Source organism: Dromiciops gliroides, chromosome 4 (assembly GCF_019393635.1).
Source record: "Dromiciops gliroides isolate mDroGli1 chromosome 4, mDroGli1.pri, whole genome shotgun sequence".
NCBI classification, from domain to species: Eukaryota; Metazoa; Chordata; class Mammalia; order Microbiotheria; family Microbiotheriidae; genus Dromiciops; species Dromiciops gliroides.
In genome coordinates, this window is record NC_057864.1 from 242,896,424 (window position 1) to 242,910,837 (window position 14,414).

Sequence of the window (14,414 nt, forward strand, 5' to 3'; positions counted from 1 at the left end):
AAGAGGGAAGAGAAAGTTGTGGTGACCACAAAGAGAAAACCACCAGTGAGGGTGGGGACGGGGCTACCAAATACATCACCAGATCTGTTACCTTCACCCAAAAGGTGGAGGAGCATGAAGAAACCTTCAGGGAGAAGATAGTGTCCACTCACACACTGTAGTCAAAGAAGAGTGATTCAAATAATCGAGTCAGATGCAAAAGGTTAAACTAAACTTCAAAATACATCAGATTGACGGCTTCAAAGCAGAACTGGTTCTCCCATGAGAGATCCAGACACTGTATTTTACTTTGTGCAACATAAGGGATCTTCACGCAAGCTCAGGGAGTGCTCCCTTCTGGGTCTTTGGAGGATTAACAACGCATGATCTGTTATGTACCCAGGAAGTTTTTCTTTTTCCCATTTCCTAAGCTGTTGGAGGTGGGAGTGGTCGTGGGAGGAGGGGGTGGGTGAGTGGGAAGAGAGGGACATGCTGGAGAAGTGTCTTAAGATGTATTCTGCAAAGATTCAACTGAGCCAAAAATAATATTAATATTACTAATAATGATAATGATAATGAAACAGAACTTTTAGCTTTAAGAAAACTACCTTACTGGTGCAATAAAGATGGGCTTTCATTCATGGGAGAACCTCTGATATGCACAATTTGCAACCTTTTATGGATCGATGTCAAATGTTCTACCAGTTCTTGCTCAATAAAGGTCATATTAGAAATATGGGGGAAAAGGGGGAGCAGCTAGGTGGTACAGTGTATAAAATGCCAGGCCTGGAGGCAGCCTTATTTTTGGGAGTTCAAATCCAGCCCCAGACACTTAATAGCTATGTGACACTAGGTTTTAAGCCCTGTTTGCCTCAGTTTCTTCATCTGTAAAATAAACTGGAGAAGGAAATGGCAAACCACTCCACTATCTTTGTCAAGAAAACCCCAAATGGTATGAAGAAGAGTAGGATATGACTGAACAACAAAAAGCTATGCACACACACACACACACACACACACACGCACACATGCACACATGCACACACAAAATTGCAGGGGGAAGAGGGGAAGATTCATGATATCTACAGAAATGACTGTAAGGTAGAAATGTATAAATTTAAATTTTAAAAAATTCCTGACAACTTACTATGTGCAGGAGGTAGTGTTATTGTTATTCCCATTTTATAGTTAAGGAGGCCATTGCAACACAAGTGCTAAACATCAGAGTTGAGACTCTAACCCGTATCTCCTAGCTCAAAGTTCAGTTACTTTTCTACTAAAACACATAGTAATATCCCCTGCCTGCCACGAGAGCTTTGCCTCTTAGAAGCTCCTCATTCCCCCTTCACTCTAGCTAGTTAATCTATCAATCAACAAATATTTATTATGGATCCAGTTCTGTGCTAGATGTGGTGGAGAATACAGAGGAATAGGGACAATTTTTGACCCTGAGAAGCTAGAGCTAACCATTTGGCTGGGGCTACTCATGAAACAATTTTAGAACAAGGCCAGATAGAATATCATTGTTTTAAGTGGATAGGGCTGATATTGTAACTATGCTGTGGGAGCTCAGGGGAATAACAAGAACTGGAGTGGTTTGGGAAAATATAATTATGGTGTTTGCAAGAAACAAGGAGGAGACTAGATTAATCAAAGTGGAAGATATACATAGTGTAGTGGGAGATAAGACAGAAAAGGAAAATTGAAGGAAGATTGTGGAAGGCCTTGAATGCTGGGCTGAGAAATTTCTACTTTATTCTATAGAGAAGGGAGGGTCATTGATGGTTTTTGAGCAGGGGTATTACTTGATGAAAGGGATGTTTGGGGACATTTCATTGCCCCTCAGATGATCGTGCTTCGTGGTTCTTCTTATTAGTAAATTGGCCCAATGACCATTTCCCCTCAAATTTTCCATTTGTCAATGATGTCTGTCTAGTTCTAGTTGGATTCATCCTGGCATTGGTGCCACTCATTTTAGTGCCCACCAAATTGTTTATCTGATGAGGATCCAGCCCACATGGATTATTATCTATTTGACTTGTTGTTTAAAGGCTCTTGTTCCACGTACTGCAGAGCAGAACATTATTAGTGACATCTCATCTCTCCCAGAACATTTCAGTTCTGACAGAAGGAAGCTTGGGAGGATGACTTTTCTAACTGAGGTTTTACAGTAAGTCCATAACCCTATAGTTAGTGGCCTTGGGATATCAGAGCCACCCTGCTTTCTTTCTTCCGGTTCCATATACATCCTTCAAGGGCTGGTCACTTGTGACAGCCAGTTCCTGGGGGTTTCTAAGCAATGAAAGCCTTTCTGTTCACAAACCCTTATCCCTACTATCAACCTTCCCATATATGACGTCCTTCTTGCTTCCAGGTTCTTTGATAGCTTGTTAGCAGGATGCTTTTGACTAACTTGTTTCACATTCCTTGTGTCATGTGACATGAAAACAAAATATTGTGCTGTTATATTCATAAATGATTATACTTAATTTTAACTGCTACCTACTGCCTAGGGGGTTCCCCTTACCTCAAGGGTCTCCTGTGTGAGCAGGACTCCTAGAGTTTGAATTTAGCCCTTGGGGAGCCTGACTTTCTAACAGAGGGGGATCAGGCTTTTCCCATATCTCTGGCTCATTATTCCCCAATCTCCAACTCACACTCTGGGGAAAATCTTTAAAACAAAGCTTAGATATGGCTTATACCCAGGGTCTCCTCAAAATGGATTAACAGGATTTCTTCTAGGAAAGACGCTCATTATGCAAAGTATCCATCAGTTATAGGGACAGCTATTTTTTCCCCTCATCACAAAATAAGTAAGTAAAATTCCATGGATCTTCTTTGAATTATTTCCTTTCCTTCCATCTTCCAAGCTCCATAAAAAAGGAGGTTCTTGGGTTGCTGATATTTGAGTCAGGATGGCCTGTTACACAGGCAGAGTAGATGGATACCTACATGATGTGAACAATAAACCTCTAATAAGGCTCTCTCATACCACATACGCCCAAATCTCCCTCTCACCACATTTCTTGGGGCTTGAGGTTGCCGCCAGCAGAGTTATTCTTTTAGATTAAAGCGAGATCTCTATTGAAATGCAAGTGTTACTGTGTGTGTGTGTGTGTGTGTGTGTGTGTGTGTGTGTAGGGAGGAGGTAACATACCAAGCCATTAGCACAGATTAGGTTATCAGTTTAACAGAGAGCAGAATAGGAACCTGAGGGAATGAGACACAGAATTTTTGATCGGAGGCAGTATAGTGGAATGGACGGATCACTGGGTTAGGAGTAGGAAGATGGGTTTGTATGCTCATTTTTGCCTTACTGCTGTAGGGACCAGTTTTTAATTGGGGAGTATTAGTTATGCAGCTCCCCACAATACTGGGGCAAGGAAGGAGACCGACAGCCTCCCTCAAAAACAGAACAGGATTTATTAACAAGAACGAACTTGGGGCAGCTGGGTGGCACAGTGGATAGAGCACCGGCCCTGGAGTCAGGAGTGCCTGAGTTCAAATCCGGCCTCGGACACTTAACACTTACTAGCTGTGTGACCCTGGGCAAGTCACTTAACCCCAATTGCCTCACTAAAAAAAAAAAAACCAAGAATGAACTTAAAAACACAAGCAAGATCAGTGGAATTAAGGGAAAGGAAATAAAATGGGGGAAGGGAAAATGATACAGCCTGAATAACACTACTGCCCAGGAATCATGGCTGCATCCTGTCACCTTCCAGCTTCAAGATAGAATGGCGAACCTCCTCCATTCTTCTTTCTAGCAGACCCCAGGCTGACCACACACAGCCCCAAGCCAATTGGTTAGCAGCCCTGACTGACAGTCACATGACTGCCCTCACTGGACTTCCAGTCATTATAATTTTGCTAGGCCCATGTAGGCGTCGGTAAGTGGTAATGATGTGAGGTGCCAGTGCCACGGCCATGGCTACAACCAGTGGGTGGAGCACTGTGCTGTTTGGGGAGGCCATGCACCTGACCCCCAGGCCAGTGCGGGAGGGGGGGGTTAAAATTCTAGCCAAAAGATGAAGTCATAAAAACCTCGAGTAACAATTAATTCTTTACACTGCTTACTAGCTGTTCGATCCTGAGCAAGTCCCTTCAGGAGTGAATGAATGAAAAACATTTCTGAAGCACTTACGTGTATAGGCACTGTGCTAAGTTCCAGGGACACAAACTGAATAGTAAAGACAGTACCTACGCCCAAGGAGCTCACATCCTATTGGTGGAGACAACATATATTGAAGGTCTGGAAAGGTTCTGTGGTCTTAGAGGGCCAAACCAAAGCCTTTAATGTCATTTTCACTGATAAAATCATAACAGTTTTTGATGTTGAACCATTTGACAGTGCCAAGGACTTTGGTGACAAGAACTTTCCTTTCTGGGTCTTCAGTAGCTGTGTCTGCAGCCCCTGCAGGAGCAGTGGCCAGGCTGCATCTCCATAGGGACTGCTTCCCAGGGACATGGCTGAGGGCTCTGGAATGGAAGCCTTGCTGTTCCCACAGCTCTTGAGCTGTCCTCATCTGCATCTGAGGAGAGGTGGTGGTCCAGGGGGTGGTAGTGGCTTGACTTTTCTGGCATAAGCCTCCAGTTGGCTGGCAGTCGGTGGGGAGGGCTGACCTCCTTTCCACAGGAGTTGCCTCCACAAATGATGTCTGTGAGCGTTGGACAGGAAGTAAGACCAGCAGGGTGTTGGTTCTCATGCTCATCTTGTTGAGCAGCAATTGATCAACAATTGTTGCTGGAGATGGCAAGGATGGTGGGATCTGGGCTGGAAGCATGTCTGGTGGTTTGGGGGGGGTCTGATATGCCCAACATGGTGGGGTTCAGAATCTTGGACTGTATCAGAGCCTGAGGGGAGGTGACGGTAAAGGTAGTGGCAGTGGTTCAGCTTGCCTTTGTGCGTGCTATCTTTCTGATCCTCAGTTTCTTCCATGGAAAAGAGATATAATAAGAGATGTGATATGGTGTAATGGCATGGAATGGGGAAGACCTGTGCTGGAATTCTGACTTTTCCAGCTTGTGGTATGTGCGACTTCAGGCAAGTCACTGTCCCAGCTGGGACCACGTGATCACTAGGGGCCTTGATGGCTCAAGATGCTCTTGCCAGAGTTGTGAGAAGATGCTTTATAGATATAAAGCCACATCTACAGGTAATGTACGTTAGTATTGGTATCACAGTGTGTAGAATTCTTGAATTAGAGTCAGGAAGACCTGTGTTCAAATCTAGCTTTGAATATTTCCTAGCTATGTGACCCTGGGCAAGTCATTTAACCTCTTTCAGCCTCAGTTTATTCTTTTGTAGAATGGGGATAACAATAGCACCTATCAGGGTTGTTGTGAGGGTCACATCAGGTAACACATGTAGATCACTTTGCAAGTCTTAAAGTACTATATAACCGCTAATCTTCATCAGTAGCCAGGGAGAGAAAAGCTCCCAGCGGGGGTGGGGGGACCTGGCACTTGGGTGAGGGTGTACCCACAAGAGGCATTTTGCCTAGTGTGGGTCTCTTCCTACCTCAAACTCTGCTAGCTGCTTTCCCTTTTTACTCCCTCCACATTGGCACAAGGGGTTTACTGAAGTGCTTTTCCTGTAGGCATGTGGACCTCTCTGTGTGTGGGCACCCTGCCAGGAGCCTTCTGGGCAACCCCAAGCAGAATGATCCATCCTTGGGTCACCTTGAAGCTTTATTTAAAAGGAGATGTGAGGAGCCTATGTAGAACCCCTTCTCTAACTCCTCTTACCCCTCACCTCGTTCCTTGGGGCACTGAGACTCATGTTTCACCATGCACAGAGTAAATTGATAGTAGGGTCCGGCTTGCCCTCAGCCACACTGTGCACAACGACTGGTGCTCCATTGGGGTGGACTCAGATTACTCAAGGCCTAGGAAAAGGAGGCCATGGCCTCCTTTCCCCTTTTCTGACCTCCTTGAATCTAAATCCCCAGCAGCTGGCATCTTAGAACCAGAAGACACTTAAATGTCATAAGTTCCATAGAGACCAAGACCATCTAGTCTAACACCCTCGTTTTATAGATGGGGAAACTGAGACCCAGATGGAGGAATTGACCTATCTGAGGTCACAGTCAGCCAGCAGGAGGACTGGGTCCACAAACAAGGCGAGGTTCTCTTGATGCTTAGGCTGAGGCTTAAAAAATTATTTTTAGTAATTTTTAAATGAAATATTAATTTCTTTCTAGATGGCACTCTGCCTTACTTTTCCCATCAGATATTCTACTTTGCATTCTGTAGAATTAGTTTTTAAATTTTCTGACATGGAAGTGGAAGGAGCTTTATTCCATACAGTTTTTCCAGGGACCAGATTTACCTTTTTCTGTCTTCTTTGCCTATCATAGTGTCTGGTGACCCTAATTTTCATAAAAAGGAACTCTGTTAGGGGTAGGGGCCAGACACCCAGCTTAGGTTGTAGAAGGACCTCTCCTGCCACAGAAGCAAGGTATTGCAGCAGAAACAGAACTGGCCTTCTGAATCGGGAAGTCCCAGGTTCAAGTGCTGCCCATAACACTTCCTGGCTGTGTCGCTCTGGACAAGTCACTTTAACCAGATTTGAACTCAGGTCCTCCTGACTCCAGGGCTGGTATTCTAGCCACTGTGCCACCTAGCTGCCCCTTTGGTTCATTTCTTTTCAGGTCTACATTTTCTCCTTCCTACCTCCTCTTCCCTGCCTCCCCCCTCCCCCACCCGATCCCCGCCCCAATACAACCACTGAGAAAGCAAAGAAAACAAAACCCATTAGAAACATGTATAGTAAAAAATCAAACATATTCTTGTATTGGCTGAATCCAGAAAAATGTGCCTCAGTCTACACTGAGTCTATCACTTCTGTGTCTGGAGGTGAATAACGTGTTTCATTCTGAGTCTTCTGGAATTGCGGTTGGTCATTTTGTTGATGAAAGTTCCTAAATAAGACTTTTGTTTACAAGCATGACCAGAGTAGGAATTCATTTTGCCTGACTATGCATATGTGTTACAAGGTCTTTGTTTTTCTTTTTTCTTTTCCAATTGGAGGCAGGACTGGGAAGAAGAGGGGGCATAAGGACAGAGAAGAAAGAAAAAAATGAAGGAAGGAAGGAAGAAAAGAAAGGAAGAAAAGGAAAAGAAAGCAAAGAAAGAAAATAAGTTATCGAAGTATTTTTTAACATGTAACAGATAACAGATAACTAAAAGAAGGCAAGAAAGCCTCTACAGACAAATAGGATAGCTTTAAAAGTTACGCATTGAGTTTCTTATATATTTTAAAAGAAAAGTAAACTGTATATAATAGAGATCTACCGTTTCGTGTCCAATCACCTTTTGTGTATATGGAAATGCCCATTTTATTTGGTGTTTGATAACTTTAAAATAAAAATAAAGATTAAAAATTTTAAACATAAGAAAGAAAAAAAAAAACCCAAACCAAAGCATGGAATTGGGGAGGCGTGGGAACTCCAGAAGGATGATATTGGTCTTCTCAGAGAAATTTGAAATGAGCTCTTTTGTTTAGCAAGAAGAATGGTATAGGTGCCTTTGGGAAGAGAAGAGGTTTGAGGAGAATGATAGAGTCAATTAGGGAAAAATAGAAGGATTGTTATAAATCCGCAGGCACCATAATTGTATGACTTTCTCTGGTGACGTTCTGCAGGGGTGATCAGGAGCAGAAAAGGCAAGATGGTGGGAGGCTTGGGGTTGGAAAGGTATAGACTGCAATAGGAGAGTGGGGAAAGGGACTCAGGTAGAAAACAATTTAAGGTTTAACTGAGTAACTAAAGGGTCAAGATTTTGGAGGGAGGACGATGAGACCAGAGATGGGGTGATGGCCTGGGACAGTTGGGAGGGCAGGGGGACTGGAGGTTTCTGTAAAGCTGGAGAAAAGGTTTAGTAAGGTGAGGCACAAGGAGAAATAGAAGAACAGGATGTTATCATTAGAGGAATTTCAGATCGTAGACACCATGGGTAAGGTGGAGTGATGGTAAAGATGATAGGAGGCAAGAAGTTGATGAATTGAGAAGCAGTGGTGTTTTGGGGGACATTAATATGTAAGTTGAATTCTACAAATGTAAGGGCAGGGTTTAGAGTGGAGAGGACTGTGAGCCATCAGGTAATGGAACCTCCTGAGAAAGGAGGGTGAACAACTTGGGCATGGTGGATAACAGCCACTCAGATCTAGGTAAGGTGTTCTACCTGTGTGAGATACACACACACACACACACACGTATGTATATGCATGTATGTGTATATATACACACACACATATATATGTGCATACATGCATGGATGGATACAAATATGTGTGTACATATACATGCATATATGTATATGCACATACATATGTATGTGTGTGCACATCCCTGGATAGCACAAACCTCAAGGGGAAGAGGTTGCTAAGTGTGAAGATGGTAGGAAGACCGCCTGGAAGTGGTGGTGAGAAGCAAGAAGCGTGCTTGCTCCTCTTCCCAGGCCAGTGTTTGGAGCAGGGACAGCAGCAATGAGAGAAAGTACTCCCAGTATTGGAGAGGATGGCCAGAGGTGCAGTCACCATCATCTGGAGAGCGTGAGATTCCGTGATTGCAGGAAGCATGAAAGGAAAAAATATAATGCTAAAGACAGCTTTTTACCAAGGTTCCAAAGGGCACGAGGGAAGGGATGTGAGTGGAAGAAGAATGACACGTGGAAAGGTATGAGGCAGAGGTTCTTACCCTCTTTTTGTATTATGGGCTCCTCTGGCCGTCTGGTGACATCCATGGGCCCTTTTCTCAGAATGATCTATTTAAATGCACAAAATAAAATACACAGGATTGCAAAGGAAACCAATTATGCTGAAATGCAGTTATCAGATTTTTTTTTTTTTACAGATAAATTCACAGACTCCAGGGAGTGGTAGCCAAGGGGAAGGAGCCTCTGTCTAGGGAGCCTCTGAGTCTCAAGGATTCTGAGAGGAGCCATATGGCTATGGCAGTGATGAGTTAATGATTATTCCCTCAACAGGAGGTGGAAAGAGAGGAAGCAGCAGGGCAGACGGCAAAATCCCCACCTGGCTAGGCCCTGGTGCTTGCTTAGGGACTAGAGTCGGAAGGGGATGAGGCTTCAATCTGGAAGTAGCAGCTCTTGTAGGGGCAAAGAGTCCCTGCCCTCAAGGAGTTACCAGTCTGATGGGAATGACAGGTCTCAGACCTAAGGAGAGCCTCAAAGTATTGAAAACAAAGACAAATTCAAAACTGTCTGTTGGACCAGAATAAAAGAGAAACCTAAACTCTGTGGAATTCATCAAGGAAGGCTTCCTGGGAGCAATGGGGTTTTGAAGGAGATAAAGGACTCAGCTTTGTTTGAGCCAGCAGGCCAAGAGGACTCAGCTTTGTCATCATACTTCCTGACTGTGCCCCTAATGTGGGGGACAATATGACAAAATATGTTCTCTTCTTTTATAACTTATGGCCTGGGGATGGCCTCTGGCCTCTGTGTCATTTCTGGTCTTCTCCTTGACTGAAAAAACCCTGCCTGGAAATATTCCTCCAGCACTCTTGGCCCCTAGGTTCCCACTGTAGCCCATGGATAAGTCATTTCTTTTCCAGGAGAAGGGGCTATGCTTTTCATGTTGTATTTGGGTGACAGACCCTGATAGTTATGGAAGGAAAGTCCTTGTTCTCCTGGAGCTCAGAGCTCCATCCATCTGACTTGTCAGACTTAGCTCCGCAGCAAAGGGTCTGTTGCTTCTTCAGCCTGATTTGAGGGGTGCTGAAAAGTCCCTGTGGTCTCCAAATTTTTCCTCTTATCTGTCCTCCCCCCATCCCACCCGCCTCCATCTCACCCTGAAATTCCCCCATCAGTGACTGGTGGATCAGATCAGAAGAGAGAGGCCTGGTGTGGTGGAAAGAGCCCTAGGCTTGGGGTCTTATGATTTTATAGTTTGATGAACTTGGAGCTTGAATACTCATTGGAATACTAGCTAATGATAGCCAGCATCTATAGGGTGCTTTAAGGTTTGCAAAAATGACCTCATTTGATCCTTACAACATCTCTGGGAGTTAGGGGCCACTATTATCCCCATTTTATAGGTGAGGAAACTGACTTAGGCAGCGGTTAAGTGACTTACCCAGGATCACGTAACTAGTAAAAGTTTAAGAAAGGATTTGAATTCCAATCCCCCTGACTCTGGGGGCAGCTTCTCTATCCACTGTGCCACCTAGCTGTTTGGTGGTCATGAAGCCCCTTCTTTTACAAATGAGAAAACTGAAGCCAAAGAAGTTATTTGAGGTCACAAAGGTAGCAAGGCCCCTCCACTGTACAATGCTTAGAGAATCTGGGTGTTACTAGCTATGTGTCACTCCCCTTCTCTGGTCCAAAGTTTCTTGATTTCTAAAATGAGAAAGAATTTCTGCCTCTCCAAGGTCTCTGGATTTGAGCATATTTGGGGATTAGGGGCTGAGAGGTGAGAGTTCCTGCCTCTCTTAGGTGAAATGGAGCAAGGTGGGCCAGGAGTCCCCAAGCTTGCCCAGAAGCTCCAGCAGATGAACCCTCACTTCAGGGGCTGCCTCCACACAGGCTTGCCCACTTGCTCTGGGATAGTTGGAGAACATTCCTGGTTTCCTGATGTTCTTGAGCTACCTTAGTTGATAGAAGGGTTAATAGAAGGCTGAGAACTCAGTGTAGGCCATTGGGAATGGTGAAGAGGAATAAGTCCGGGCACCTTCTAGTGAGGGCTTTGTCGCTTGCTGCTTGGCTGTGGGATATTGGACGAGTTATTTAACCTTTATGTGTTTCCTAATTGACAAAACAAGGGGGGTGGACTAGATCACCTCCAAGGCCCCTTCCAACCCTAAAGCTGCGATCCTCTGAAGAGAGGAGAGCAACCCAGACTCTCCTGTGTCCTAGGATTTTCCTCTTCCCTGCACTTCCCTGTCCAGTCCTGGTCCCTTTCCATGGCCCCTCCCGCTCAGCCTTCACACCAAGATCGTCTTCCCGCAATCAGCACCACCCTTCTGTCCCAACCCTGTCCCACCCTTTCCCCCCATATGGATTATGGCACACATGCAGTGTTTGGAGCACAACTGTTTGAATCACATTTCTGCTGCCTGACATTTCGGTCTAGTCCTCCCCCCAAGGTCCCACGCCTCCCAGACAGTCCCTGCAGAGATCAGCAGATTCTGAAAGCTGGCCACTTGGCTCCGCTCCTACTCCCCCGCAGCCAGCCTTGCCCTATTCTGCAGTGCCTCGGCGCTGCCCCATCTGAAAGGAGCTTGGGGGGCAGCTAGGTGGCACAGTGGATAAAGCACTGGCCTTGGATTCAGGAGGACCTGAGTTCAAATCCGGTCTCAGACACTTGACACTTACTAGCTGTGTGACCCTGGGCAAGTCACTTAACCCCAATTGCCCCCCGCCCAAAAAAAAGGGTAAAAAAAAATGAAAGGGGCTTGATAGAAAAGTGAATGTTTGTCCTCTCATAGCTTTTGTTCTTCAGCCCCGACAAGTCCTTTTCCTTACTCTGTCTTCTTCTCCCCTCTCCATCCTCTTACTCCCTCCCTGACTTCCCCCCTCTTCCCTCTTCTTCCTCTCCTTTTATTTTATGTCTCTTTTCATTGTCTCTCTCCATCAATTGTCTGCCTCTCCCTCATCCTTTCCTTTCACTCTCCCTCTTTAGTGCTCTCACTCTATATGAGCCCCTCTTCCTCTCTTCCTTCTTTTTTCTGTTTCTTTTGCGCTCTTGCCAAGGCCCTTCTTTTTCTTCCTGCCCCTCCTATTTAATCTGTTATGGGCCCAGAGCACCCCAGAAATTCTCTGGGGTACATCAAGGAACCTTCTCCTTGAGAAGCTAATCCAAAGGACAGACACACCTAAAGAGATAAGTGGAACCAGATCGGATTGAGCTAGCTTCGGGACCTCCACCCTTCATTCTAGTCTCTCCCAACCCTGGGGCAATAAAATTAGGTGCAGCTGCTGCCTTTGTGTCCCGAGGAGATGACTTGAGAGATCTGCAGCCACCCCTCACCCAATTGCCCCACCACCAGTGGGGGGATGGTCCTCCCTCACTAAAGGGACTTTCCACAGTCAAATGGTCACCCCCATCGGTCCTCTATAAAAGTACCTGCCAGTCTCCTGCTCAAGGAGATTGGTATCTCAGAGCTACACTCTGCCATGCCTTTCTCCCCATGAGAAGTCCAAGGATTTCTTTCATGGTTTCCCTTCCTTTCCCCTTCTTCTAAATAAACTACTATCTTATTCTAACTGCTTTTGTGTGCAAGAGGGTATAATTCTTTAAAGAGGAATTCCTAAGGACCCCAAACCCCTACCCCTGTCCCAAACCCCTAACCCCTTTCCCAGACTCCTGTCCCCTTTGCAAACCCCCTACCCCATTTTCCACATGACAAATCTCTTTTTTTCCTCACTCCCCATCACTGCATGCACCTCTTCCTTCCTTCCTTCTATTTGTGATTCTACTCTGTCATCCCTACTAGACTCTATGCTTCTTGAGGTCAGAGACCAGATCTGGATTGTTTTTGCATCTCCTCCACTGTCTAGAATAGTGAGTGCCTTGGGAATATAAGGTGCTTTATAAATGTTTAATGAATTGTTGAGCTGTGTCTTTTTCTCTCCCTCACCAACCTTTCCCATTGTGTCTGGTTCTGTTTCTTTCCCTGGCTGCATTTTCCTGTCTTCTTATCTGGAAGGCATACCACATTAGCACCTATTAACATATTAGAAGTCACAGCACATTGGAGTTGGAAAAAGGAATTTAGAGGTTGTCTAGTCTTAATCCAATCCTTTTACAAGTGAGGAGGCTGAGGTCAGTGAGCAGAAGTGACTTATCCAGGGCCACAGAGGTAGCTAGGGATAGCACAAGGGCTAGACCCCAGCTCTCCAGCCTGTTGGTTTCACAATTGCACCAGGTTCACAAAAGCTCTTCCCTGAAAAGAGATGAAGGGAGGCAGATTCCTTGTGAATTTTTAATCCGTATAATATCGAATATGTGGTGTGTAAAACCCAATTATACCCCATAAATATTGCAGCTCCCTGTCTTTTCATGATCGGATTCTTCATCTCTTAAGCAAATCTACGTGTAACATTTATGAGGTCTCTATAGAAGCTTGGCATAAGATGCTGTCAAAGAAAACCGCCTTGCCTAGGTCCAGCCTGTCACCCTCTCCTTACCCAAGACTCTCCTTGACTTCTATTTGGCTTAAAAATTTTCCTTTCTCCCTCTTTCTGGAATGGGCTACATTTACATTGGTTGTACCCGGTGAGATATTAAGGGGTTTCTGGTAAGTTGCTCTTACCTTGCAATATCTCCCCCAGTGATGGCCCCAAATCCCATCCTCCTCTCGACTCATTGCTTTGTGTCTTAAAGATGCTTCAATCTCCTAGCAGCCCCTGTGCAAGTACTCATGGGGATGGGGAACAAACATCTCAAGCTGTCATTGGTCATTATCACCTTTTAGGAATTAATGAGTCAGATGTCTTCCAACAGGGAAAGTGGCAGACCCTTTGTACCCTGGATAGAAGTATAGTTGGAAGGAAAAGGGAATTCACAGATACCTAGAATGTCAGAGCTGGCAGGGACCTGAGAGACTCTCTAAGCCAATACTTCACCCCCACCTCCACTGGAAAAACTGAGGCTAAGAGAAAGGAAGTAAAATGCCTGAGGTTGCACAGCCACTCAGTGGTGGAGACCAGGGGAGAACCTAGGACTCCTGGTTCCCAGGCCAGTGATCTTTCTACCACACTATGGAATTTTCCCTTCTCAGGGGTATTTGGCATTTGGAAAGGGTTTGCCTAGAAAGGCAAGTCTCTATTGGTGGGATTTCGGCACATGAGGGACACATGAGGGACAGGAGAACCTTCCTAGGACTCCTTGGATGATACCCTGCCAGTGCTTTGTCCAAGTGTCAAGCCTTGGTTGGGGTGAGGAAGGCATCATAGGGTGCAGAGGGCTGCTTGTGCCCATAAGAACTTGCCGCCCCTGCCCCAGTTGCTGCCAACACTGCTGTGCTTATTTATGGTTATTTTCCTGGGAATCCTCAAGGAGCTGGCCGATCTAATTGAATAACTGAGCGGGAGCACAGCCGGCCAATAATTTAATTGTGGTGGGAAATGAAGTTGGTTTCTGCTGGAGGCTGCAGGCCCATTATCCTCACTCGTTTTCTGCTGAGTGGGGTGTGTGTGGCTGCGGTCTCATCCATCCCCTGGACCAGTCTCCTGTGGACCATGGGGTTGTCTGCCTTTACTCTGTGGTGGTTTGGAGATGAACACTCCAGGCAGGGCTGACCCTAAGCAAGGTTGAGAAGTATCTAAAGTTTGCTTTTCTCAGAAGTCCCACTCTCCACCCTCTTGGAAAGGGTGGCTATTCTAATCCCAGAGACTTTGATTCTTCCTAGAACTAATCAAGGAACTGGGGCTGATGCCAGGCTGTGTAAAACCCTTGGTCTGGGAGACAGAGTCAT